We start from the raw sequence: 27,747 nt of genomic DNA, 5'->3' as shown, positions 1-27,747 counted from the left end.
TCTAGAATAGATACTAACAAGAGAAGATGTTAGGTCACTTTTTTTTAACGGTAGTCACATTTTGAACTTTTTTATGTGTTGCCTAATTGCTTTACAAATTGGTTGATCAATTTCCATTCTTAGGGAGAGTATCTGTCAGTAGTTAGACTATAATTATAGTGACTTTTTTTCAGCCTGATGGACAAAAATATTATCTCCTTTTTTTAAAAAAATTATCTGGTTATCAGTGGTATTGAGTGTCTTTTCGTTTACTTATTAGAATTTGATTAGGTTTTCTAAAGTTGTAGGTTCATATACTGTCTATACTTTTTTGTTGGGTGATTTTTTTTTTTCTTATTTATATGTAGGGTCAGAGCAATTATTTACAAGTCATTTGTGAGGCAAGTATTTTGTCCCAGGCTGGTTTGTTTTAAAACATGAAATTGACTTATTCTTAAAAAAAAAAGTTTTTAGTTACATTTGCGTGTCTTTCTCTTTGCTATTGTGCTTTTCAGTTCTTTTAAAAGAAAGCCTTCTGTCTCTCATTGCTGGCAGTTTGCTTAAGAGCTCAGTTTCTGAGGCAAGAAATTTGAATGCTTAATTCAAATCCTAACGCAGTCTCTTATTATCAGTAAATTTACTAACCTCTCTGTTCCATAATTATCCTTTTCCGTAAATTGAATAATAAAAAATGATAAATGAATTTCCCTCCCTACTAGGGTTATTGATAGAATTAATGTCTGTATGGCACTTAACAGTGTCTAAGATATAGCAAACACTATAGAAATATATTATTTTATAATCATTTAAATGTTTCATCTCCCATATTTTAGGTCATTAATTCATCTGTAATATATTTTTGGGTATGTTGTATTATAGTCATATAATTTTATTTTTCCCATAGGGATGATCAATTTTCCTAACAGCATATTTAACTAGCTTATTCTTTAACCACTGCTTAGTGAGTCCTATTCTGTTATTCCTTACCACCTATGCATAGATCAATTTTGAGTTCTCTATTCTGTTCCAGCAATCTATTTGTCTAGTACCATGGCAAGATCACACTGCTTACATTTTTAAAACTTTACAAAATATTTTGATATTGGGCGGGGCACTGACTCTTTGAAATACTGTCTTTTCATGAGTGAATATGGTAAATTTCTATAAAACTTAAAAAAAATTAGGCATGAAACTTCAACTATGAATTATGGATATTATGGGATAGAAGTGCTGAGAAAAAACTAGTCCAACTCCCTCTTTTGACAGATGAAGAAACTCACACTGACAGAAGTATAAAGCTTATTTTTCAGGATCATTAAGGGAGTTAACGATTTAGGACATAAACCTAGATGATCTGATTTACTTAATTTTTTTTTTTTTAGTCATGTATTTGGCTTAACTCTCTTGCTTTTTATTTAATATTCCGTTACCCAGTACTGAGTGAGAGGGTCTGTGCATAGCAGACGAATAAAATCTATCTTTACCACTGAGGAGCTTAGAGGGGAACAGGAGGCGATGGCGGAAGCTGACAGACACTTTCACTGCCACCTGATAACTAGTAACAGAGACTACGAACAGGAATCTAGCCAGGAGCAAACCATCATTTGTGGAGTCATGGGAAAGGAGGCATCAGTTAATGTGCATATTAAACAATGGATAAGCTTTCTTCAAGGAGAAGGTTGGAGGGAAGGAGTCTGAGCACACCAGGAATAACATCATGGCTGCATCGATAAACACGCTGTGCCCAGAGTTAGAGGAAATTTGTCCAAAGAATTAGGTGACACGTTGAAGACAGAGGTCAGCTTGGGCTAGATGAAAATGCATAGAATGCCTTTTAAAAAGAGTTTGATTTTTTTTCTGTAGTCATTGAAAAGATATTAGATATAAAGACAGTGATGTAGATTTGCAGTTTAGGAAAATAGATGTGGATTGGAAAGAAGAGACCATACTTAGGTGGAGGGGTAAGTAAGAAGGAATTAGATCATGGAGCGCCTGGGTGGTTCAGTGGGTTAAGCGTCTGACTTTGGCTCAGGTCATGATCTAGCCATTCCTGAGTTCAAGCCTCACATTGTGCTCTGTGCTGACAGTTCAGAACCTGGAGCCTGTTTCAGATTCTGTCTCTCTCTCTCTCTCTCTCTCTCTGACCCTCTCTGACTCACACTCTGCCTCTCTCTCTCTCTCTCTCTCTCTCAAAAACTTTTATTTTTAAACATTAAAATTTTTTTTAAAGAAGTAATTAGATCCTTAACTAAGGCATTTGTAATAGAAACGAGGGAGATTGCATTTTGATAATACCACTTATGGACCTTGAGAGTGAATAGAGTGTCTGTGTAGGGAAGTGGTATTTGGCTTTGAGTGAACTGTTATTTAATAAATTAGTAGTTATAGGAAGAATAAATTAGGGGGAAGAAGGGAAAAGAATAATGAGATTCATTGAACACAGATGAAATGTGAAGTACCGTTGAGCCTTTTCAGGGTTGCAGTTCAAGTGGGCAACTGGCAAATTGAATCTGGAGTATTCACCTGGGGCACAGGTAGCAAAGAGCTGGATTTGAAATCATGGATGACTGGCATTGCCTCAAAGAAAGGGTTTAGATCGGTATGAAAAGTGACCTCCTGGGAAATGGAATCCCAGGAAAATCCTGAGCCCATAAGGGCCAGACAGAGGAGTAGAAAATTATTAATAAAGGCCAATCAGGGGAGTAGATGGAGTAACAGGGGAGAGTGCCGTTGCATGAGCCAGGTAAGCAACAACCATTGTATTTTCAGCTCCCCTTTTTAAAAGGGCTCACATTTTATGCAGTGAATGTATCTACAATGACAAATTCATTGACTCAGACAACCTGCACAGCAAGTTCCCTTTAGAGTCCCGTGTTTTGAATTTTGGGACATTTTAATTCTAGGCTTGTTCATAAGATGGCCATAATTTATCTTCTCAATTCCTTTCTCTTGTAGCAGTAGAATGTTTCATTTCCTTTAATAATCATGCTTCAGACTTTCAGTCTTAGCCCACGTTACCGAGTAGCACATATTTTTTCCTATTCAATTTTCATATTTGATGTAGTCACATAAGGGTACTATAAATAATAAATATGTATATATCTATATAATATGTCTACATCCCGTGGATGACATTCCTATTGTCATTATGTTACCAGTAATTTATGCCTTCCTACAGATGGAGGAGTTTCGGCGTGGCACAGCTGAGCAACTTTCTATTGGTAGCAGGGGGTGGATGGTAGAACCTTGTGGGTTTTTAATCCAACAGACCGTGCTGTCTCTATTGCTCTTTTCTTGGTCACTGGGTATGTAGCACCATCACTCCAAGTACCTCAGTCTTTAAATATGCAATTAGAAGCACACTAATAGACACAAAAACCTTCATTACCCAAAAGTGCTTAAATCATTTCCCTAATAGCTTCTCTGCAGTACAGCGAGAAGCCAGTGCTGGGCAAGGGCTAAACATCTTAAAGTTTCTGAAAATACCCATTAAAAAATTTCAGACAATTTTATTTCTCTCTAATGAATATGTGTTTCAGCACATTCAAAATCACATTACCCTATTTCTTCAGGCAAAGCTTACAGGCAAAGCCCCCACAGGCAGACCAGCTGAGAAACAAGGCTCAGAACCTTGGGAGATAAACAGCCCTTTCCCATTGCCTGCTGGGTTGTTACTCGAGAAATTCACTACAGGAGACACTTCAGGGCTACCAGGGTGGATGGCTTTTTAGACAATTGTAATTCTCCATTATTTTGTTCAAGAACAGCCTGTTGTTATTTCGTCTCTGGTGGCAGGAGCTGATTCAGTCAGCCTACACTGGTACGAATTGCTGACCTGCTAAATCTCCTCCAGAACATTTCTTTGCTTTGCCATTTGTTTTGATATTCATGAAATTGTTGGAATTGTGGTTATAATAGTCCCGCTTGGGCTAGTTACCTCTACTTAGTCATTTCAAAATGGTCTCCTTTTCCCATCTTGTAAAACTCCTGAAATTAAAACACCCTGGGTGCTTCATAGGAGAGCGGCAGACCAGCTCTGGTTAAATCTAGGTGTGGTGTAGAGAATGGCAGCGAGAGGGGCTTCTGCTCAGCTCTGCCAGGCCATCTGTAGTGGACATCTGCTCTATTTGCCTGCCCAGAATCCATTCTCCCTTTTCTCTGGTATCAGCATCTAGGTGATTTTTCTTTCTGGTGAAAACACCCCTGCCCCTGTCTTGATGTAGGTGATTTGTGTAAGGTTAAATTCTCAGCTTCAGGGCAGTCATGTGACCAGGCACTAGGCAGAAAATGAGGGGACCAGTTCAAGGATGGCAGGCTTACTGGTAAATCTAGATGTGTGCTGAGTGTACCAAAAATACAAGAAGGATACCTAACTTGTAGGGTTAAAAAATGGCACAAACACTGGTCAGAAATTACAGATTCAAGGAGAAAGTAATAGAATAGATTTTACGAATCGAATTTTGTGGAATATATAGGCAACTGGAACAAAACAGGTATGTGGTGAAAGTATACATGGGCTCATGGTTGGTATTTCTTACTTTCCAACTTTGCGTGGTTTCTTCTAAACCTAATCCATTTTTAATCTACTTTTTCCTCACCCATATGTTAGTTGATATAGCTAGCTCATTAAGAGTGACAACATTTAAAAATTTTTCTATTTCCCCATTATGCTTTATATATCAGCTTGCTTCTCTTAGAAAGAAAGCAAGGAAAGAGGTAGGCATGTTTTTCTTGTCTTTTGTCCTAGGAATCCCCAAATTACTCTACTAAAAACCCATTCTTGGTGTCCCTCCCCACCCTACTCCAGTCAGTAGTTTGGGTTCAGAAGACAATTGCTTTTATTTCAAAAAGTTCTTGGCGTGGGTGTTTTTTTGTCTCACTCAATTGCTTCTACTTGGTGACTTGTTTATGTGACCAATTGCAAGACTCCTCTCTTCTCTGGGCTTCTGTTCATAAGGTCATTAAGGTCAGTGTTCTCCAAGGGTACTTCTAACTCAGGAATTCTGTGATGGTGATGCAGAGGCTAGCCGACAGCAGTCAGCTGGCCTTACCCATACTTGTGGAACAAGAAAGGGGAAACTGCTTAAGTATTAGGTGGACACTTGTTCTGGAGGAATGTCTTGCCGTCTTTGGTGAATTGATCCACTCACTGTTTAGATTGGAACTTTTTTTTTTAGTGGTCACTACACAAAAATGCCTGGCCTAAGTGGTATCCTTTCCACTAACAAAGAAGAAAAACTACAGGAGCCAAGAAAACGAACTTTCATACTTTGAAATGCAATTTTTTAATAAGTAGAAAATGTTGTGTGCTTTTGGCTAGCCTGGGACTAATATCTGGTTTATGTGATTGATTACTAGAACCTAATCACGTTTCCTTCTTGAGTTCCTTGGAATCAGGCTGTTCTCATTATCTTAGGTTGAAACACAAGCAAGATTTGAGATATAGTTACAAAGACAGACTATACAGAACTTTCTTAAAATGAATCTTACATTCATTTCAGAATTGGAAAACTATTGTTTTTTAGGATTTAGTTTGTTTGCTAACTAAAACCATCAGAAATATTCATAAAGAAGAGAGATTTCAATAGGTAGTCAGATTGTTTGAGTGATAGACAATGTAGGAGTCTCAACATTTGCATGATAAAGTGAAAGGATACCAGCTTCATTTATGATATTTGAACCTACATTTAATAATTGCTGATGTTTGCCAAAGTTAGAAATTTTTCCTTAAAATCTGTGAATAGCTTTTCTCTTCAAATACTAAACAACTTCAGATAATGAATCAGATTTGGGAAAGTGGAGAGAACCCTACTGTGCAGTAGGCACTCAACAGCAGGCACTCATTAGGTTAAATCAAATGATTGAACTTTAATTCAGTCATAGGTTCAAGGCCTGGCTATTACTGGCTTCATAATTCTGGAGAAGTCACCAAGCTATCCCAAGTCTCAACTTCTTAATCTGAAAGTGTCTATGACTTTCAACATTTTCAAGAAGATAGAGAATCAAACATGTGAAAAGGATTTGAAAGCTATATATTGCTATATATAGTAAGAATATTAATATATGTCTGTATAGCCAGATGAGTTTGGAATTCAAATATCTTTACATTTTAGAAAAGTAATGTAGTCTGTTATGTACTACAAACAGCAGAGAAGAATAGTGGCATTGGATAATCAAACACATTAATAAAATATTTCTGCAGGGACATTTGTGAATGTTCATACTAGGTAGGACAAATAAATATTATAAATGAGTTCATATCAATGTAAGTGAGGTTAAATGGGTTCAGACTGCATAGGGGTTTCAGACTGCCTCAAAATAAATTATATATTTTTTCAATTTTCTGATTTTTGGATATCAGAATTGCAGATAAGAGACTGGGTGAACTTCCGTTGACCACTAGATGACTCATTAAATATTATCTCTAAACTTTGAATAAAGAAGGGATTGGAGAATTGTAGCTTTCTTGTTTCAGTGCATGTATATGGCTATCTCTGTCATACCAGAAAAGACATCTCTATGACTTTTCTTTCCTTCTTATATAAAGTCTACGTTTTTTTCTCAAAGTTTTTTAAAAAAATTGATGCAGCTAGTATGAGCACTCAAATCATTCCCCCAAATATAATTTTTTATTAAGTAGAAAATGTTGTGTGCTTTTGGCCACCCTGGGACTAATATCTGGTTTATGTGACTGGTTACTAGAACATAATTATGTTTCCCCTTGAGTTCCTTGGAATCAGGCTGTTCTCATTGTTGAATAGGTCATGCCTTGCTTGAATTAGCAGCTCTGGTATAGAAACACAGTCTCCAATTTCTTTCATAGGATTCCATTGGCATCCTTTGGTAAGGATGGGTGACATGAAAGCTTTTAAGTTGATGCTCCATAGACAGATATATTATTTTCTGCTGAATCCATATAGTATTCAGTTTAGGTGCAGAGAAGAAATAGAAATATTCCAGGACTAAGTGAAGAAAATGCAAATTAATGTGACAAGCAAAGGTAAGGAATAAAGTGAAAAATTATATAAAACCTAGTCAATCAATTATATATATTTTAACAATTACAGAGTAAGGCAAAGGGCATACGGAAAATCTTTAGGTAATGGCACGGGAAAACTCACAGACAGATGAAGCTAGTTAAATAATGTAATTATTTCTGCTTAGACGTAAGAAAATAAGGAGACCAGAGGGTATGCCTGAAATATTAATCTATGCAATTGATATAGAGGAACTATAGAAATCACATCATAATTGAAGAACATACATTAAAGCCTGTAGACATTTATAAGTTTTATTCTTGTATGCTGATAAAAGAATACAGAGTTTAGAAAAGGGACAATTGCAAGCAATTGATATGTACCACACAATAATCATAGTACTTATATTATCAGAATATAATTGTTACCTACTCTGGTCCTTGGGCTCTCCAAGCAATAGAAATTGGGGCCAAAAGGGAATTTCCAGGCAAAGCAGCAGAAAGGAGACAGCATACAGGAAAGTGTCCTTCATGCTGGCTCTCAGAACAAAGGCCCGGGAAATTTAAAGAAGGTAGTAAGGCAGGAAAAGAGTGACATCTAAGCATATAGGACAGGTAGAAATACAGGAAGTTGGGTGCACTGGCAGAGTGGACAGAATATGCATTGTGTGCCTCATTTGCCTGTTAAACTCCACCCCTGGTCATAATTTTCAGTATTATAATACGGAGAACATCAAGGAAACGTCAGTTCTGGGGTCCACCAATCTTTGTAGTTGAGTTCCTCCTTTGGTTAGCATTCTGCTTCCACATTCCTGCAAGATATGTTACTCAAGAGGCACTGGGTTTCAGCTCTTGAGGAATGCTGGATTTTGTGGTTAGGGTTGAGGGGACTCTAATCCAGCCCCTGTTCTGTCTGATGATATCAACAATGATAATTAGTAAGAGAAAAGAAAGCTATAAGCCACCATATTGAATTTTCTTTGATCTTGGGAGATAGCAAGCCTTGGATTCTGAACAGCCAGTATTACACTTTTCCACTAAACAGATTTTAGATACTTATGTTCTAGACTGAGTTGCTACTAATTATTATGTGATTTGGGAAAAGTCACCTTTTATCTCTAGACCTTTCTTTCTTTCTTTCTTTCTTTCTTTCTTTCTTTCTTTCTTTCTTTCTTTCTTTCTTTCTTTCTAAAATAAAGAAATTAAGCTGTATTATCTCTGAGGTCCTGTTTATCTTGGAAGCATCAGCTTAAAACACAGTTTGAAAACTCTCTGAAGCACCTTAGAACAATCAGGTATCAGGAGAAGGAGGCACCTTTTTTTTTTTTTTCCAGTGCAGATGGGACATAAAATGAGGGGATACAGAAATAGTAAAGATTCAATTTCTGGAATGGGACTGAAGAAACTATTAGAAGCATGTAGAACGGAGCAAATGCAAAACCTTGGTTTCTAAAGACTGTTTTGTTTACATGGAATATACTCAGATGTATCCCAGCTCACTCAGATCTTATTTATTTTCAAGGTCTTGCCCAACCCTCCTTCCTTGATTAAGCTTTCCATGACTCTGTGCTACCCCCTCTTTGTTGCTTTATATTTCATTGCTATATTATATTCCATGAGTGTTGGTAGATCTTCTCTCAAATTAGGTTTCGCATTTTTTGAGGGTAGCACTATTGATGTCAGGACGACTTCAGAAGAAAATAAGGGATATTCTGCACGCTTCAGGCAGGCAACAAGAATCTGTAAACATAAGTGTATCCCCTCCATCTGAATTTCTTTATTTGTCTAAAAAAAGAACCACTCACGGAAACCTTCACTTAGTTTTAGACTGATTTTTATCTCCTTCAACATTCCTAGTCGGATGCAGACCCTTATTATTCTGAGTATTTGGAGGATGTGATTTGAAGCTGACACATAAGGTCAGACAGACAGTCTAGAGGTCATCTCAGTCTGGGTATCTTATTGCCACTAGGGCAGAATGAAAGGAAGAGTATTGCTTTTACTAATTAATGCAAACCTTTCTTGTCACTATGCTTTGAGTTATATAAACACAATTTAGGCCAGAAAATTCATTTGTTCATTCATTCATCCAACACACAGCCCTTTTTCTGTGTGTGCAAGTCATTCTATTAGGCATCTAGGGAATATTCATTTGCACACACCATGATCCCACCTTCAGGAAGCTACCTAGTGGTTCAAGAATGTAGGTCCACTCCAATGTGGAGAAAACTGTAAGTTTCTGTAGAAGTTTCCAATACAGAGGTCTCTGATGAACAAGGATAATTTTTGTCCTTTACTAGATACAATGGCACTTTCTATCATAGATGGCATTCCAGGTAGGTTTACAAAATGCTTTTACTTATTGACTGATAGGCAGAGAGACCAAAGCATTTGGGTATATGTGGCAGTTTCCCCAACCACTATTGCAGATTTAATTTGAGTTGTAAGGGGAGAAACTTTCGGTAAAGTTAATCTGGTCTCAAGTTGCTGTGATCACTCACATAATAAAAAACATAGCACTTCTCAAACTCAAATTTCACCAATCAAATCCAATTACCACCTATGAGTGATATGACTGATTTCTCTCTGGGCTAGTTTGCATCCTCCCTTTAGGGTTTAGTTTTCATTTGGTGCATTAAAACCTTGGCCCTGTAAAATAACTATGGATTCTTTCTATTTTGAATCTGTTACAGTAAAGCTTTCCTGTAGATAGGAAACTTAAAAACATTTTTTTTAATATTTATTTTTGAGAGAGAGACAGAGCTTAAGCAGGGGAGGGGCAGAAAGAGAGTGAGACACAGAATCTGAAGCAGGCTCCAGGCTCTGAGCTGTCAGCAAAGAGCCGTCAGTACAGACCCCCTTGCAGGGCTTGAACTCAGGAACTGCGAGATCAGGACCTGAGTCGAAGTAGGATGTTTAACCGACTGTACCATCCAGACACCCCACTTGGAAACTCTTTTAAGGTTGTTTGGTTTAGCAGAAAAATCAATGTATCATCTGTTTTATGGTCTTTAATACATAATAATGTAGTAACAATTCATATAGCTGCGTTCCTTTGGCCATTACTTTCTTGCTACATGCGTGATCCTCTTGTCCCCACCTTTCTCTCATTCCCAACCTGTACCTCACTTCTTTAGAATTCTGCTTTGTCCTTAAAGCTTTTCTAAATCGTGTGGCAGGATACAGGTAATAACTCTATCCCACATATACAGCATTATAGCTCTTGGCATATCTCAAGTAGCATATCACCACAAAGTAAAAACTGAAAGACTGTCTTTCCTATTTAACTTTGAGTATTTCCATTTATCTGTCTTTTTCTGACAATGTCTGGATATTTAGTAATTCTTACTGGTGGATGCAATCTGTTTAGAAGATCTGTTCAGAGGGGCAGAACGTAGTCCTCCCTGCATGTTTTCTGTAATACAGCAACCAGATGTATTCATATCTAGATTTTTTTTCATAACAGTGTTGCTTATAAGAATGTGAGCTTTCGGAGAACCTGCGTGGCTCAGTCTGTTCAGTGTCTGACTCTTGATTTCAGCTCAGGTCATGATCTCGTGGGTTATGAGATCAAGCCCTTAGTGGAGCTCCGTGCTGAGCAGGGAGCTTGCTTGGGATTCTTTCTCTCCCTCTGTCTCTGCCCCTACCCCATGCTCTCTCTCTCTCAAAATAAATAAGTACACTTAAAAAAAAAAAAGGAATGTGAACTGTTAATTGATAATTCACAAGAAAGGCCCCAAAATATTTTTTATCCATTAGATTTTATTATTTTTTAATTTTTCATTTTATTGATTGGCTACAAAAGATTTATTGTTTCCACTTGGCCCACAACCTGCCAGAGCGCTTCAGGTTAGTTAAAAAGCTGCTGAATAGCTCCCAGGACAAGCTCAGGCCCAAGCCCTGGCACCTTGGGGATGTCAGAGGGGCCCCTCTAAGGTTGCTGGGCTTCAAAGGCTCCAAGTCATGCTTGAAGGTTGGCCTTTAATGGAGCCGCTCGCCCAGCCCAGGCTGGGGGCCAGCCAGCTTGCAGAGGTTAGTCAGGGGATTGTCCATCTTCTTGAGTTTCACCTGCTTCTCTAGGACGCGGTTTGACAGGAAGTCATAGAGATGGGGGGTCTGCGGGGGCAGAACCCAAGGCATGCAGAACCAAAAGAGCCTGGTTTGGGTTATTCTCCAGAACCAGGAAAGTTTCCATGGTGTCCAGGGTGTTATGCCACTCATCTTGGGATGGCTTCTGCACGTCCTGGAAGAGGGCATGGAGGCCATACTGGACTAGTAACTTCCAGAGACTCCCAGCGTGCTTGTGCTTCTCCTCAGGGCCAAGAGAAGTGGCCCACACAATCCAGAGCTGCCCTGTGGTGGTAGAAATAGAAGCCTGAGACAGGTAGGTGTAAGAGGCGTGCAGGTGCTTGTTAACCAGAGGGTTGACGGCACCCTTCCCCTTGGTGGAACAATTCTGACAAATCTGAAAGCTTGGGGTTGATGGTAATAAGGAGCTAAGCTCAAGATAGGATGTTGGATGTCCTGGAGACAAGAAGATGGCTCTGAAGGTAGCAACTGGGAGAAAAGTTGGAGGGTGGTCCAGGCTGGTAGAAGGGGCGTTTCTGGGTCTGTTCCATCCACATGCTGTTGAAGCAAGAGACAGGTCCATGGGACCGCAGAATGCACTGCTTTTATCCATCCCATTTTATTTTATTTTATTTTTATTTATTTATTATTTTTTTTCAACGTTTATTTATTTTTGGGACAGGGAGAGACAGAGCATGAACGGGGGAGGGGCAGAGAGGGAGACACAGAATTGGAAACAGGCTCCAGGCTCTGAGCCATCAGCCCAGAGCCCGACAGGGGGCTCGAACTCACGGACTACGAGATCGTGACCTGGCTGAAGTCGGACGCTTAACTGACTGCGCCACCCAGGCGCCCTATCCATCCCATTTTAAAAGCGATACTATCTGTTGAGAAAGAATAAATATTTCAATGTTTTATTCGGTTTACATTTTTAAAAATAATTTTTGATTTCTCTTAAACCTGATGCAACATTTTGTTAGTTGACTTAAAAACAACAAGTTGTTGGTTTCATTTTTGTAACTGAGTCAAGGCACTTAACACACTAAGAAAAAAAAGTAGAATTTAATTAATTACCATTAGCCTATTTCTGAATTTCAGTTGGCTGACAGCTTTTTAATGAACGGATTCACGTTTTGCCATTTTTCAGAGGTACAGGCAAAACTAACAATCACATACAGTGCCAAGTCCTGAGAATTCACCAGGGACTCCTATTTTTAAAGAATGTTACCTACATCTTTATCTGGGACATCACTAAATGTTGCCTAGCTAGCTGGGTAGCTTGTCAAATATAATAAATAATACTCGACTTATTTTTATTAAAAAATCACAGTTCATTTTTCAAAAATGAAAAACCATCTTGATATTAATTCATTGCTAAGCATAGGGCAGAGTGATTTCAAATTAGCATAAAGACACTTTGTTCAATATGTGTCCAACCTGAAAAAACTGGGCAAGTTCACGTTTGGTGTGAGGAGAAGCATAGTTGAAAGAGGCAAGTTCTTTGTTAACATGTAATATTTAAAATCAACCAATATTTTGATACAATGAAACATTTCTGAAATGCAAGTCAGAAAATATGACAAAATTTTTCCGGAAAAAATATAAATTGTATTTCAAATTTGATGCTTTAAATAATCCCATGGTCCTTTTTAGCCTGTGGCCCGAACAACTCATTTCACTCCTAATTAAGTTCAACAAAGTACTGACTTCTCTAGGGAGAAAACAGGTGTGTTGGGAACAACTTTGAAAATTTAATTTTTATGGAAGAAGTATACTTTTCATCCTTTGTATGTTTCCTTTCACTAGAGATATTTTTATTACAGGTGTAGAAAAGCTAATGGGGGCCAGGCAGCCTGACAGGGTACTCAACTGATTTTTCTTGCTGATTACCTTGATGTATTTGTTTATACGTTCTATTAAATAATACAGAAAGGACTTAAAAATTTGTTTTAAAAGAAAATACTGCATTGCTTCCAACATTTATTTATGCGGTAAAGATGTGGGAAGAAAGATGAAAATCTACTGCGTAACAAACATCCCAGACCTTTGGGCTGGGTAAGATTCACCAACCACTCACCACGTTGGCCTCTATTTTACTGTGTGCCATCATGGAAGTTACCTTTTGGAAAGAAAAAAAACTTCTGTGTATATGGAAACTGCCAGAGTTAATTTTTAGAATTGTACAAATGAAATAATTCAATGAAATTAATTCCATAAATGCCAAAAACTGTTCTAGGTGGGAGAAGATGGGGAGAAGATGGAGAAATCTTGAACTTCGCAGGCACTATTTCAGAACTTTTTTTTTTCCAGTGAAAAACGTGTATGTGCCTTTTTCCAGGCTGAAAAGTTTTATTTTTTCATTTTGTGGGGCTGATATAAGCAATAAAAAACAAACAAACAAAAACTACGTATGACTGAAGAAAAAAAGAGAAGTGCTACAGAGCTACATTTTAGTAGTTAGGCTGGTCTCAGGAGTTACAGAAAGGAATCTTGAAGAAGTATGTTTTAAAAATGAGACCCAAATAACACATCCAGGTTTATACTGTGCCAATTAAGCTGAGCTCTAACTACCTTTCCAAACGTCCCCTTCCCAGCATTGTTCTGGATTGTGGATGACAACAAGATGAATTTGCATGTGATTTGGCAGCCAGACCTGAGAGAACCGGTAGTGTTTTATGTTTTGGAGGTTGGTCTGGGGTGCTGAGCGCGTGGCAGTGTTGGCTTCCTTTGTTGGCAAGCGCCGACATGCAGACCTACAGCTCCTTTCTCTCCTGCTGGATTTTCTCCCGTAAGTTCTCTGAATCCTGAGCCAGGATGTGAGCAGATCTGTGCTCAGGGGAGTCAGCTTTTCCTGCAGGGCAATCCTAGCATTGAAGCAGATAGCAGAGGCACTAGAATCAGGTGCAAATTCTCATCCTGGTGGTTCTGATTTCTCATTTTTTCCCCTCCATATTCAGCTTTTCTGTCTGACCCCTAGCCCAAGGGAGTCATACTTCTTCAGGCTTATCCTCAAGCTCAGAGACAACAGTGTTGCGTGGATTTCTTTTCCACCTCTACTCCTGCTTAGCATTGAATTCCTATACTAAGCTCTTTATTCAATATTATTGGTCATGGTCCTTATCTCTAATGCGGCTCATCTGATTGAGCCTTCAGTGTCACACACAGAGTTGTGTAAAACAATGCATTGTCCAGTGTCTGGAGGTGAGGGAGACTAGGAGATGGCAGAAGTTGAGACAGAAGAGATCAATACGATGCAGGTCATTGAACACCTTATAGATCATGATGGATTTGTATACATTTTATAGAATGAGTCTCTTAGTAGGTAAGATGATCTCTTAACTGCTCCCTCCCACCTCCTGTACCTCACCTTAAAGATGGCTAATTTATGAGCAATAGACTCTAAGCAGAGAGGTGTGTGCAGTTTTTAGCAAGTATGCTTAGAATGAGGAAGACACCATTTTACGTTTCCGTGTTTCCTTTTCCCTGTGGGCTAGTAGGTAGAAAAGATGGCTGGAGTTTGAGCAGTTGTCTTCAACCCTAAAATGAAAGCTATATGCTCAGACTGGTGGAATAGCAGGATGGAAGGAATCTGAATTCCAGTCTTTTTGTGAAGTTCTTTTCTGTCCTGGAGTTCTTATATCCAAACGTTACACAATAAAGAAATACACATCAATTTTATTTTATTCACTGTTGTTTTGAGTTTGAGATCTCTAACTTAATCGTATATGGTAAATAGGGAGTAAGTAAAAATTAGGTAAGTAGGTAAGTAAAAATTATATATTTAAAGTATATAGCATGATGTTTTGATATAGGTATAGAGTGAGATGATATGTATCTAATTCATGTATCTATCAAGCTAATTAACGTATCTATCTCCTCTTACAGTTAACTTTTTTCTTTTCTTTTTTTTTTTTTTGTGAGAGCATCTCAAATCTACTCTTGGCAAATTTCTTTATTCAATACAGTAGTATTAACAATAGTCATCATGCTGTACATTAGCTCTCTAGAACTTCTTCATCCTACTAAACGGCAACTTTGCATCCTTTGACCAACATCTCTTATTTATTTCTCCCACCTCCCTGCCGCTGGTAATTACCCCTCTACTCTCAACTTCTGCGAATCAATTTTTTCTTTACATTTCATATAAAAGGGATATCACACAGTATTTTTCTTTTTGTGTCGGTCTTATTTCACTTAGCATAATATCCTCCGGTTTCATCCATATTATTACATATGGCAGGATCTCCTTTTCTAAGGCTGAATAATATTGGATTGTATGTATATACCACAGTTTCTTTGTCCATTTATCCATCAACAACATGTAGGTCACTTGTGAATCTTGGCTATTGTGAATAGTGCCACAGTGAACATGGAAGTGCAGCTATCTCTCTGAGGTACTAATTTCATTTCTTTTGGATATGTACCCAGAAGAGGGATGGCTGGATCGTAGTAGTTCTAATAGGGTTTTTTTCTTAAGTAGAAGGAGAAAATGATGATTTCCATTACAGCCCTGAAAAGAAGAAAGGAATTCAGAGTGAGTTAGTTTGTAGGTAAGACCAAGGATTTGGGAGCATACGTGCCTATTTTCCCAGTGACGTAGAAAAGTATGGTTAGTGACAAATTTTGTCTGAGAAGCAACGTGGTGGAAGTGAAATTGTATAAATTTGTTTCAGACAGACTTGGGTTTAAATCCTCCTCTGGTACAGAATAGGAAATGCTAAAATGGATTGAAGATAATGCCTGAACTATGACTGACTTAAGTTTGTAATAAGCATTGAATTGATTCTTACAGTGCCTGGTACATAGTAAACTCTCAATAAATATCAGCATCGCTAATATACGGCCGACATATTTTTGTTAACAAATTATTACAATAATAGCATGATATTAAAGAATCCCTCTGAGAATTAAGATGGAGAAATTGAGAATGCTGAACCATTTCCCTCTTAAAATCTCCTGTCTATATTTCACAAGCATTTTTTTTTTTTTTACTTTTTTTTTCTTTATGTCTGTTGAGTCAATCTGAGTTCAGGTAACAGAAAGTACTCTAGGCATTCTAAGCAGAAAAGTATTAAGAATATTAAGTGATTTCAAAATTATTGGTTGCCTACAGAAATAAAAGTCAGGAAGTCACCACTCCGTTTCTGATTTCAGGAACATACACTACTATGGCTGCAACCCTGAGGTCAGGAACCGGATGCTTTCTTGACCACTCGATATCTTAGCTTCCCCATCCCCATGAATCTGGTAAGATGGAGAAAATCATGGAATCAAGCTGCTCCCCCAGCCCACTTGTCCAACTGCACCGTTCGAGGATAGTCCCCACTTCCGTGACACCTTCCAAATGTGTTAAGATTAATCTCACTGAAAGAACTTAAACTGTATTGAGAAGCCTAGCCAAAGGGAGTTTAAGAAAAACAGCTTTCAGTTTCCCGTCACACTTAGGGTTAGGGGGAATAGAAGAGTATAGAAATGGATGCCAAATGGAAATGGACAGTATCTAGCATGTGAAACATCCCTATGTAGCCATTAGAATGGATAGATTAAGAAGATGAACAGTACACGTTTTAGAGAGGATGTGGAGCAAGTGGAATTTTCATACATTGTTGGTGGAATGTTAAATGGTACAATTTGGAAAACAGTTTGGCAGTATTGTATAAGGCTAGTGACATACTTACCATGCAACCTAATCGTTCCAGTCCTATGTACTTACTCAAGAGAAATAAAATGTGTTTCCATACAAAGACTTGCCAACTGCTCATAGCAGATTTATCATAGTGACTCCAAACTGGAAAACAGCCTGAGTATTTCTTAATAGCAGAATGCATAAGCATATTGTAGAATACTCATACACTGGAATACTAATCAGTAAATATGAGGGATGCATTCCTATAATAAGCAATGACATGACCGGATCTCAGAAATCATTAATGAAAATAATCACGAATGAAATAAGCCCAAAACAGAATTATATACTGCATGATTCCATTTACATGAAATTTTATTTTTATTTTGTTTGTTGTTTCTTTTAAATATGAAAGTTATTGTCAAATTGGTTTCCATACAACACCCAGTGCTCATCCCAACAGGTGCCCTCCTCAATGCCCATCACCCACCCTCCCTTCCCTCCCACCCCCCATCAACCCTCAGTTTATTCTCAGTTTTTAAGAGTCTCTTATGATTTGGCTCCCTCCCTCTCTAACTTTTTTTTTCCTTCCCCTCCCCCATGGTCTTCTGTTAAGTTTCTCAGGATCCACATAAGAGTGAACACATATGGTATCTGTCTTTCTCTGTATGATGTATTTCACTTATCATAATACTCTCCAGTTCCATCCACGTTGTTACAAAAGGCCATATTTCGTTCTTTCTCGTTGCCAAGTAGTATTCCATTGTGTATATAAACCACAATTTCTTTATCCATTATGAAATTTTAGGAAATATCAGTCCAATCCATAGTTTAGGCAACATATCAGTGATTGCATGTATCTGAGGGTATGGAGGAGACTGATTGGAAATGAACACAATAGAACTTTTTTGGGTAATGGAAATGTTCTATACAATGATTATCATAGTGGCTATAGATGCGTATACATGTACAGTGCTCATCAAACTCTATATTTAAAATGATTTTATTTTATTTTATTTTATTTTATTTTATTTTATTTTATTTTATGTAATGCATATCTCAATAAAGTTAAGTCAGAATCTGTAAAGGGTCTGAGGTTTTACCAAACTCTATCTGAACTATCTTGATCAGTTTGGGCTGCTATAACTAATTAACATAGACTGTATCGATTAAACAACAGAAATTTATTTTTCACAGTTTTGGAGGCTAGGAAACCCAAGATCAAGGTGCCAACTTTCTGGTGTCTGGTGAGAGCTCTCTTCAAGTTTTGAAGATACTGTCTTCTGATTGTGTCTTCACATGGTGGGGATCAGAGAGAGAGAGAAAGCTCTCATGTTTCTTCTTATAAGAACATGAATCCTATTCATGGGGGCTCCACCTTCATGATCTAATTATCTCCCAAAGGTTCTACTTCCTAATATTCATAAAAAATATAATTCTTTTGATGGGGGAGGGGACATATTCAGTTCATAACAATATATATAAAATCACAAGACACCTGGGTCAGAGACAAAGACAGTTTATTAGTAATAGCAAAAGCATCAGATGGAGGGATGCCTGGGTGGTGCAGTTGGTTAAGCATCTGACTCCTAATTTCCACTCAGGTCGTGATCTCATGGTTGGTGAGTTGGAGCCCTGAGAGTCCCCGGCTTTGCGCTGCCCATGTGGAGCCTGCTTGGGATTCTCTCTCTCCCTCTCTCTTTGTCTCTCCCCTGCTCACATGCACGCACTGTCTCTCTCTCAAAACGAAACAAAACAAAAAACCAGAGAAACAAACAAATGTAAAAAAATAAAACATCTGCTAGAGTAACTTCATAGCACCAGTTCCCTGAGTTCCAGTCCCCACAGGGTGATGTGCTGGAAGTCAAATGTATCTATACATGCAGAATAAATAATGGGATTAATCCTAGAATTAGAAAACTCTGAATATGTACCCAAGTGCTGGTGAACTGAATCTAGTTTTGGAGATAGAGACCTGATCTTTTCTCTTGAATATAGGAGATCTTCTCCAGAGAGAAGTCTTTATCTTCACCACTCTGGAACATCTCAAGAGACAGAGATATCTCTAAATTTTATGATCCTGCAATGCCACCTTACATAAACAATTCTTAAATTGACTATAAATGCCTTTGCTTAGAAGATCTAGATCATGCGGAAATGTTCTATATGTATCTATATTCATAGATAATTATTTCCCAACATAAAGTTTAAAAATTTAGAGCACTTGTTGGAATGAGCACTGGGTATCATATGTAAGTGATGAATCACTAAAGTCTACTCTTGAAACCAATATGTCACTGTATGCTAACTAACTTGGAAATAAATAAATAAATAAATGGGAAACACAATCGGCTGTAATAATTGACCTGAAACATGTTCTGTTAGTTCAATAAAATATTTCAAAGAATATGTATGATTTTAAATATTACCAAGTTGACTTCAAGCCAATTGTTTGTGTTTCATATTCAGGAAATTCACATTACTTAATTATTTCAAAATGAAGTTTAGATCATTAGAACTTTGGAAATTCTTTGGATCAGTCATTAATTTTATAAATAAATTCTTTTTCAACTTATAATTTTTTTACAGAATTAAAAATGTCATCATACATTTAATACAGGAGAATTTCTCTCTTTTTTGCATGTATTGCCTCTTGTGGATAAAGGTTATAAATTGTAAAGGAGCATTATTAAACACATGAAAATATTGCAAATATTGTTTGCCGTACAAAAATTTTTGCATAACTAAAATCATGCACTTTATATTCATTCAACACCGCTTATTTAATGGAAGGCATAGCTTGTATCTAGGTTGATACCTTGTTCTCAGGGCATTGTCCCTAGAGCTGAACTGGATAGTCAGGTTGCTGGGGACTCTTTAATTTGCAGGAGTAGTTCTCCTGTCAGCTTGAAGCATCATAGCTTGGATTAAAAAAAAAAAAAGGCTGGAGAATCTGGATTCTTTTTAGGTGAGCCAAGGTTCAGAGTTGAGAAGTAAAATCACAAATGTCAAATTTATGGATAAAGAAAGGATGAAAACTTGCAAGTAATTTAATAAGTTAGTGACTGGTGTATGTGGGAGTTAGGGGAAATAAGGTTTGATTATTGGTTAGGGCAAAATGAGAGTAAGGGTGTTTAGCACAAGAGTTATTTGGGATAAGATTGTATGCCTGATGGTCTCCCCTACGGATGCAGCTGTCCTGGCTTATATGGCAGGTGAACAGCTTTGTGGAGTCCCAAAGAATGGACTAGAAGCCTAGAGCACAGTGCCAATGGGGGAATCAAGATAGGAGGGCTGTGTGATTGCTCTGTTTCCTCTTTGGGCTTCTGAGGCTGAATTAAGCTTGGGGATAATAACAAACTGGAACCTAAAACATCAGTACGGGTAGATTGGGAATGTATAAGAAGAAATCAAGATCCTAAGGACTGTTGGAATACTAGTTGGCGCCTTTCTACTTACAAAAAGAAACCAGCAGACTCTGAGAGGAGATGGTAATGGAATCATGGATAAAACATAAACTTGAACGATATCATAGTTATTTATTTGAACTTTTTTCTGACCACAATGGTTGAAAGTTCTGTATAATAATAATAATGATATGAGCATACTATTTTCCTGGCATTTACCATATCTCTGGTAATTTTCAAACCATTTTACAGCTATCAACTCCCCTGATTATTATAAAACCTTGTCATATATGTACTGTTTTCTAAATGACTCACTGTACAAATGACTAAACTATGACATGAAGAGATTAAGTAACATGCTCATAGCCACAGAGCTAATAACTAAAAGAATCATTATATATTCCCAATGTGTAAACTCATTGAAGGAACTACCTGCTCGTAGACATCTTTAACTGTTAAAAAAAATCTCAGCCCAGTTTATATTTACAATGTATAAGGTTTGTCTTTTAAATGAGATTCCCATTTAGAGAAGTACAGGATTGTCAATGCTTCATTCTCTTCCAATTCTGGTAGTCTTGCTTCCCAAATGGTTTCTGATTAGTTTATAACTAGATGTGACTATCAAGGCATTAGACTCAGCCTCTAATTGACTTATAGTTCTAAGACTCAGAAAGAACTGAAAGAGTGCTAGATTTCTTTCGTAGCCAGGAGCTACTAAAAATTATATAGTATTGGGATTGTTTTTGTTTTTGTTTTTTGATGCAGTATTAAGCTAGGCACCTAAGAGCACGGGCTTCAGAACCAGGCTCTTTAGTTCAAATTGTGGCTCTACCACTTAGAGTTATTTAACTTCTCTATGCCACAATTTCCTCCCTGGTGCTGCAATATATCTACTTTAGGGGTTTTTGTGTGGATTAAATGAGTTGATATAAATATTGCATTTAGAACAGTACTAGATACATAGTAAGCATGTAATAAATACTCAATATTGTCATTATTTTTATCTTCATATTCTGTGAATGGGTTCTCCCCTACTGGGACCAATAAAACTTACATTTCAAACCTTCTCTATAAATGTTATGAATATAAGAATATAATAAGGATTTTGAGAATACCTTGTAGTTTTTTTATTATTCACAGGATAGGATTCAATAAGCTTCTCATCTGGCTAGTTTGTTCTGACTTTGAGACTTCCTGACTCTTGGAATGCACCCAGAAAAACAATGGGTAATATCTATTAGTTGGAAGCACCCAGACTAAATGTGAGCTGAACAGTTCTGTGTGAGCCTTTACATGGCCTAGTTTTATAATTTCTGTAAAGTATGACACTGTTGCCAGTGATTCATTTAAAAGACCTGGGGTGCCTGAGTAGCTCAGTCAGTTAAGTATCTGATGCTTGATTTCAGCTCAGGTCATAATCTCATGGTTGTGAGATTGAGACCTGTATTGGGCTCTGTGCTGACCATGGAGCCTGCTTGGGATTCTCTCTGTCCCTCTCTCCCTTCTCCTTCCCTGATTGCATGCACTGTCTCTCTTGAAATAAATAAATATTAAAAAAAAACCATAAGACCTTGTCTGTTAGTAAACTTAGGTATATTACTGATTGTCTCTTCATTAGCTAGCCAGTGGTTAATTGAACAAATCCTTTACTGGATGAGACAACCTTGGACAAAGCTGTAGTCAGGTGATAGTAAGATAGGCATTCATGAGAGCATCTATTGTGTAAATAGGCAATGGGAAGGGTCATAGGACAAACAGCACTCTCATCTGAAGTCAGGGGAAGGATGCAGGATCAGTCCAACAGCAGGGGTTCACATGCTTTTGGCAACTATTGGACCCCACACAAAAGACCTTTATCTGAAGATTTCAATAGCCAGTTACTTATGTTCCCTCTCAAGAAAGATATGTAGATTTATCCAGATATACCAGAATTGTTTAGCAGGTGTTGCTAAGAGTATGCATATAGCTTCTTGGAAAAGCCTAGCGCTAAAGAATCAAGGTTAGAAGCACTCATTCTGCAGACAGAGTACCTATTCCTCCCAGGACAGAGAGAATAGCCTAAGTTGACCAAATGACCACGATGACAGAAATACTGTACTGAGTGGGGCCTCTGGCTTCATGTACATGATTAGGTCACTCCAGGACTTCCAAATCTGTGCCAGTAGCCTGTCTTCAGTTTAGATAGAAATTTTTGTTTGTTTGTTTGTTTGTTTTTAATTCAGGGGCCAATAGGCCCTACAGCTGCCTGTCCCAAGGAAAGAAGAGGGTTTCAGCCTTCTCCTTTGCTGGGTGGAGATTTTACCAAAATACCAAAGAATATGACTGGGAAGATAGAACAATTAATAAACCAGATGATATAACTGGATTAAAGCATTTAAATCTGAATAGAAAATTGAAACAAAGTCAGGGCCAGAGATTCACACAGTAAAATTTGCCTCCAAAAGTAGATGAGATGTTAATAAGAGGACTATGATAGATGAAAGGATAATGGGATGAGAACAAGCAGGCTATTTTTTTCCAAATCAAATCAAGACTGAAATTATCCAGTGAATATGATCAACGAACATGGTCAAGCTAGGTAATTTAGTTGAGCAAACTAAAGCAACCCTAAATACTCATGCCCCCAAAATTTGTTTGTTTACTTGATTAGTAAATGAATTGGAAAATTGTTACTATGTCGCTTTATTGCATGTTACTTAGACATAGCTCAGTAATGGCATTACCATTACCCAGACAGTAACGGTGTTTGTAATCATCTGGACATCTTCTGCAACCTCCCCTAGGCTCTGATGCACGGACAAGGTTAAGCACTGAAAACACTTGCTCTTTCATGCCTAATATAGCAAAGTTCTTGGATCACTAATTCCTAATGGTTTCACAGTGTAACTGAGCATAAGCAATTGACTGGAGAGATCAGTATTAGCTTTGGGTTTCTTTACTGCCTCCTTTAAAACTATTTTTGTCAAAGTACAGTAAAATTGTGGGAAGAATCTTACATACACATTAAGCAAATCATTTGTACATGTGAAAGAAGTACTTTGTGATTTCATTATATCACAGTCCCTGAATCATAATTAGGAGAGAGAGATAACTATATTTATTGTTAGAAATACAATGCTTTCTGGGTTAGATTTGAGTTGATTTGGCTAACCTATTTGGCTGATTGATTTGTCTCTCAACTTGGTAATCAAATCAATTAACCTCTGACTCTCACTTTCTAAACATTCCATCAGCCACAGACATGCATAAAGAATGCCAAGGTCTAATATCAGAGATCTACCTTATTGCCATCAAGTAAGTCAGAGACAGGCTTTTGGGCACTTAAGATAGTTACACAACTTAGAAATAAGAAATGCTCAATATATTGTTCAGCCTGGAGACATACTGCCCTCTAGTTAAGTTGGTTAATTCCTGGAAAACACACTTCTTGGAAGATGTAAATAAATACACTAGTTTTTCTTAGACCATTACTCTTAAACATAATGAATCACAAAATTCTGGCTCCGCAGCCCTTCTCTGCCTTTGTCCAGACTTAGCAAAGGTTATGGGAATACTCTCCCTTTTCATTGCTTTCCTCTGTTTTCTTCTTCGGTCTCCGTCTGTGTTTTGTGTTCTTCTGATTTACCAGTTATCCTTAGCTTAGGAAATTTCTAAATGTAGATTTGTTTGCTTTTTAAATTTATTTAATGTGTTTTATATAATAGAAAATAGTTGATAAAAAAGGAGACCTGTGAATATTAGAGTTTTCCATAAAACTACATCTAATTGCAACCATTTGAGAGCAGGTAATTTTAATAAGCAAAAAGTAAATATAAAGTGGTGTATACTTCTAAATATACACCATGTAATATACACTATGTAAATATATATAGTCATATTCTTTTGAAGCATACTGTGTAAATAGAACTAAGTTGGACAAAAACATTTGACATAGAAAAAAATGTAAAAAAATACAACATCAGAGGAGGTTGTTTGGTTGTTCAAATTACTTCCAAAGGTGCGTAACATTTGGTGGTGGTAACTGTTTAGCGAGACCTGACTCTTAAATTTGAGAATTTGACTAAATTATACACCAGAGGCCAAAGATATTGCTAATTAGGAGCAAATATTTCTACGGACCATAATTATCTCTTTTCTTATGAAGGCCTCCTTGGACCCAATATCTTAGAACTTGGGAAACCATGTTTGCAACCACAGAGGGTCAAGTGTTTTGAAGATAAAATTAGTCAGGCTACAGAATAGCCTATTTTAAACTATGCTCCCTTCTCAATTCAGAATCCCTCTTTGGAGACTTAAATTCCCACATTTCAGTGTATCTCACTATTGTTTGCAGATGGGATGAATGAGTGGACATACAGTGAATCTCAAAAAATAAAATGGAAACTCTAAAAGGAGCGTTCATATCACCTGGCTTTACTGTTATATACTCCATGCATGCTACAAAAACTCTTTATTACATTATCATATCAGATGTATTGCTATATAATTGATTATTTTATCATTTTATTTGGTTGACAGGTTTGTTCACCTTGATTTTACTAAAGGGATTTCAAAGTTCTTATTACCACATGAATGTAAAAACTCTGTACTCCTATGAGCATAATGTACTCATTATGCAGATGCTTATGATAGAAGTGTTGGTACTTTACAGTAGATCAATGGAATCTTGAAGAAAAAAGAAATCCATGTTATAGTTGTTATGTAAACTAAAGTAAGGAAAGATGTGGGCTAAAACATAAGATAGGCTCAGAGTGAGCGATAGAAAAGAAATTACATGATGATTTAGAATATATAAATGGCAGAAGAAGCTGTTATCTGGAAATTTGGCAGGTTCATGACTTAGTATATTTATTTCATAAGTTTTTTCTAAGTTTTTATTTATTTATTTTGAGAGTGAAAGACAGAAAGGGAGAGAAGGGAAGAGGCAGAGAGAGAGAATTCCAAGCAGGCTCTGCTTTGTCAGGGCAGAGCCTGATGCTGGACTTGAACTCATGAGATAATGACCTGAGCTAAAACCAAGAGCCAGGTGTTCAACTGAGTGGACCACCCAGGTGCCCCTATTTCATAACTTTTTATGAAAACAAAACTGCAATCAAATAATATACCTATTAATATATTGAGGATGAAAAAAAGGGTAGTATCTTAAAAAGTGGAAGAAACTTGCCAGAACAGTTAAATGTGTTCAGATTCTATTGCCTTAAGGATAATTAAACACATTTCCAAAAATAAAGTTGTTGATGGTAGGAAAATACTGTGAAGAATTTTATGACTCCCAATTAGGTAGCTATAAATTAAATATTATATCAAGAAAGCTTACTAAGTTGCAAATCCAGAATGGTACTAATTTCTTTAAAGATTTCCCATAAAGTGGGGTGCGTGGGTGGGTCAGTTGGTTGAGCGTCCAACTCTTGGCTTTCGCTCAGGTCATCATCTCATGGTTCGTGAGTTCGAGCCCTGTATCAGGCTCTGCACTGACAGTGTGGAGCCTGCTTGGGATTCTGTCTCTTCCACTCCCTTTGCCCTTCCATATATATATATATATATATATATATATATATATATATATAATAAAATAAAATAAAAATTTCCGGTAAAGTGAAAGCATCCACTTTAAGTGAAGTAAAGGTACAGACAGTCACAAATAGAAGTGGTTTCAGCCCTACCAGGATGACAATTATTTTTTATTGTAGACTGCCTGACAAAGTATTTTAGTTAAAGTGGTCACATAACAAGTGGCACTTTATTTAGTCGGAGATAATTTTTGTAAATTTTGAAATATACTAATTGGATGTGTTTGTGTCGTGTTCGCACTGTAACAACCAACAAAACCATGAGACAAACAAAAATGATAAACTACACTAAATGACATCATTGAAGGTATGATTTAATTTTTGTCTCACCCAAGAGAGTTTATATGGAAGATAACAGGAACTATGACATAAGAAATCAGGGAAAGTCACACTCATTGCAGGTATTGATTTTCACAGGTTTTACTGAGATAATGAAAGTTCTAAAATATAACTGCCAAGATTAATAGTCTGCTAGTTGCAGATATCAATTGTTTTCTTTCTTCTTCTGTTCACAGTCGTCTTCTAGTTTTATAGTTACCCAATATCTACTCTAGTTTTCAGCACTATGTCTTCTTGTACATTTGAATTTCTACTCTTAACCCCTTATGAAATATACCTAATTTTGACATTCAATCAAATTTTGAAAATGTGTGTTAAATCAATTTTTCTAACCTTGTAAAAGATTTTTTGTCATCTTAAAACTGATATGTCCACATATTCCTTTTAACTATTAAGTGGTTTGCAGGAGTAAAAATAAGGAGGGGGAGGAAAAAAATGGGCAATAAACAACTTGTCAAGTAGAAAAGTATCAATTTCATCCACAAAATTATGTACGCTAATAGAATTAAACAACAAAAGGTAACAAAAACGACTACCATGCACACTTTTTGACACTTCTAATTTTTCCTTCCAAGCTTTTTCTTATCCTTGATAGCCTCTCTACTCCTTTACCCACTTATTTTCCAGGAAGGTGGGGGAGGGGATGGCTCCCACGAAAAAATAAAGTGCACATGTCACCTCATGTCAGCTTCCCACTATTTTTTTTTTTAATGAGTTTAACTTCTTTATTTTCTCTTCCCTTATCAGTATGTCAGTATTAGCCAGGTAGGCTTTTCAGCTCCCTGCACTATGCTTGCACCTACATGAAACATGCCTGTGCTGGTTCAGCATTATTGTCTTTAGGTGGATAAGTCTTCCTACTTCTGGGTTGATTCTCACATGAAACAGTTTCTGAGATGCTTATGTGGCAGTGAGGAGGTGTGTTCCTCATATTTCTTTCAAGAGAGACTGCTGTGGGGGTCAGAGTTACCTAATTGCCTCAGCTGCCATCATTTGAGATCCATCACCATGTTCTGGCCAAGGTCAGGTTTCCCTTGGACTGCTGGCCAATAACTGAGAACAGGGAGATCCTTGTTCTAGCTCATTCCTGTCTGACAAAGGATTCCTCAAATAGACATCTTTTCCTTGGGTTCTCCCATCAGTCTGGCTGAGACTTTTTTAAAGAAGGTATTCCATTTGGATTGTTTCTATTGGTTGCTTGCCCTTAAGCACATGGTATCATCTTTTTGTCTTTAGTGTCCAATGTGCTGTTAAGCTTATTTAGTGAAGATTTCATTTCTGATATTGATTTTTTTTAATCTCTAGAATTTTTATATTTAGAATTTTGCACTTAGTTCTTTTTAGAGTTCCTTTTTTTTATTTTTACTATCTGTTCACTCACTAAGCCCATCTAGTCCTCTAAATTGCTGAACATATTTATATTAGATTACTTATTTCTTTTTCCCCCTAAATTCCAATACCTATATCATCTCTGATTCTGTCTTATTGACAACTTTTTGTCAAGGTTTTCTTTTTTTTTTTTATAACTGTTTTTTTTTATTTTCTGCTGAACACTGAAATACTACATTTGAGTGTCTGGATTTTGTTGTCCTTCTTTAAAAGTGCCAAGTATGGATGGGGAAAATTTATTAGTCATTTACTTTTTGTTTTATGTATTCTTTGTGTTTCAACTTCACAAAGATATTCTTCTATAATTTTTCAAAAGCTTTAAGATTTTTTCCTCCATATTTTATTTGGAGTTTTTTATGTGTATATTATGAGGTAGGAATCCAAATTTCTTTT

At 37.0% G+C, this 27,747-nt stretch overlaps 1 pseudogene; it reads right to left on the bottom strand.

The window, feature by feature from the left end:
• Positions 1-10,936: 10,936 nt before the first annotated feature.
• On the bottom strand, positions 10,937-11,606 carry LOC101086536 (annotated as a pseudogene).
• Between the last annotated feature and the right edge of the window lie 16,141 nt (positions 11,607-27,747).

This window comes from Felis catus, chromosome F2 (assembly GCF_018350175.1).
Source record: "Felis catus isolate Fca126 chromosome F2, F.catus_Fca126_mat1.0, whole genome shotgun sequence".
Lineage (NCBI taxonomy): Eukaryota > Metazoa > Chordata > Mammalia > Carnivora > Felidae > Felis > Felis catus.
Note: the sequence above shows the minus strand (reverse complement) of the source record. Positions and strands in the feature narration are given on the sequence as shown.